The sequence below is a fragment of the Amia ocellicauda genome, chromosome 14 (genome assembly GCF_036373705.1).
Source record: "Amia ocellicauda isolate fAmiCal2 chromosome 14, fAmiCal2.hap1, whole genome shotgun sequence".
Classification (NCBI taxonomy): domain Eukaryota; kingdom Metazoa; phylum Chordata; class Actinopteri; order Amiiformes; family Amiidae; genus Amia; species Amia ocellicauda.
This window is the reverse complement of record NC_089863.1, coordinates 35,328,819-35,330,694: the sequence shown is the minus strand read 5'-3', so window position 1 is coordinate 35,330,694 and position 1,876 is coordinate 35,328,819. Positions and strand designations below refer to the sequence as shown.

The 1,876-nt window shown below is 42.6% G+C and overlaps 1 non-coding gene across 1 annotated transcript; it reads left to right on the top strand.

The window, feature by feature from the left end:
* The first annotated feature begins 1,156 nt into the window (after window positions 1–1,156).
* Window positions 1,157–1,271, top strand: LOC136769173 (U5 spliceosomal RNA). Its single transcript, XR_010822131.1, has one exon. It is a non-coding gene; the product is annotated as a U5 spliceosomal RNA (small nuclear RNA).
* The last annotated feature ends 605 nt before the right edge of the window (window positions 1,272–1,876 follow it).

Below are 1,876 nucleotides of genomic sequence, written 5' to 3'. Positions count from 1 at the left end.
TCAGCCCAGAACTACATGGGAGGATCTTGTTAATGATCTCAAGGTAGCTGGGACCATAGTCACCAAGAAAACAATTGGTAACACACTATGCCGTGAAGGACTGAAATCCTGCAGCGCCCGCAAGGTCCCCCTGCTCAAGAAAGCACATGTACAGACCCGTCTGAAGTTTGCCAATGAACATCTGAATGATTCAGAGGAGAACTGGGTGAAAGTGGTCTCAGATGAGACCAAAATCAAGCTCTTTGCCATCAACTCAACTCGCCGTGTTTGGAGGAGGAGGAATGACCCCAAGAACACCATTCCCACCATCAAACATGGAGGTGGAAACATTATGCTTTGGGGCTGTTTTTCTGCTAAGGGGACAGGACAACTGCACCGCATCAAAGGGACGATGGACGGGGCCATGTACTGTCAAATCATGGGTGAGAACCCTAAGCCAGGGCATTGAAAATGGGTCAAATACTTATTTCCCTCATTAACATGCAAATCAATTTATAACTTTTTTGAAATGCATTTTTCTGGATTTTCTTGTTGTTATTCTGTCTCTCACTGCTAAAATACACCTACCATTAAAATTATAGACTGATAATTTCTTTGTCAGTGGGCAAACGTACAAAATCAGCAGGGGATCAATTACTTTTTTCCCCCACTGTACATACATATATATGGAAAAGAAACATTACAAGTATAAATCACAATAAGATGTAATAAAGTACAGATAAACAAAGTGTAATAAAATGTGATCTGTTTGAAAATGCAGGGACGTCACTGGAAAAGATGATGTCTGGATGGCAGCATATGTTGCTCCAAAATGTGTACATCTCTTCTGCAAAAATGGTGCCCTCACAGATGTGCGAGTTACATGACAGACAGACAGACAGACACTCACACACACTGTCACACCCACACACACACTTTCACAGAGAGACATATACACACACACACACACACACACACACACACACACACTTTCACACAGAGACAGGCACACACACACACACACACACACACACACACACACATACATACATACATATGGAAAAGAAACAATACTTTTATAAATCACAATAAGATGTAATAAAGTACAGAAAAACTAAATGTAAGAAAATGTGATCTTTAATACACACAAATATGTATGGCTGGTCGGATGCGTCTTGGACTCGGGTTCCTCTTCATTACGTATAACGCTTTTGCCTTTTGCTAAAGCTTTCCGTGGAGGGGATCGTGGGTGAGTTTGTACCATTCTTGGGGGGCTCTGCCTTGTTGGGGCGGAGCTGTGATCCAGGTGAACAGCAGATCGGGCATAGGTGGGCATGTGGGCAGAGGAGTAGGAAGGCCGGTCAAGCAAATAAGCTTGCTAAGGTACGCAGCAGCAGCAAGCAGCCCCCCCATCCAGCCAGCCAGCCAGTCTGGCTGGCAGTGACTGAGTGGTTGACAGACGGCAAGCAACGGAATGTACGTGCTCTGTGATGTCATAGCAGTCAGCTGAGAGAGGCTCGTGATGTCATCGCTGAGCTGGCTGGCTGGCTGGCTCTGTGTGTGTGTGTGTCTGTGTCTGTCTGTTTTTCTGTTTGTCAGTCTGTCTGTCTGTCTCTCTCTCTCCCTCTCAATTCAATTCAATTGTATTGTCAAAGCAATTGGACATACATACATACATACATACATATATGTAGCGTAAGGTACACTTATACATTTCAATTAAAGAAGTGAATTCATAGTATCACCTTATCACGAATCCTGGAGTCTTGTAGAACTCAATTTCTGTAATAATTGGACGCAGACACCAATTCCAAAGATATAAATTGTCAAATTTATTTAAAAACAAAGACTAAATGTAGCACTACACTAATTATACAAAAGGGAAAAACTAATTAAA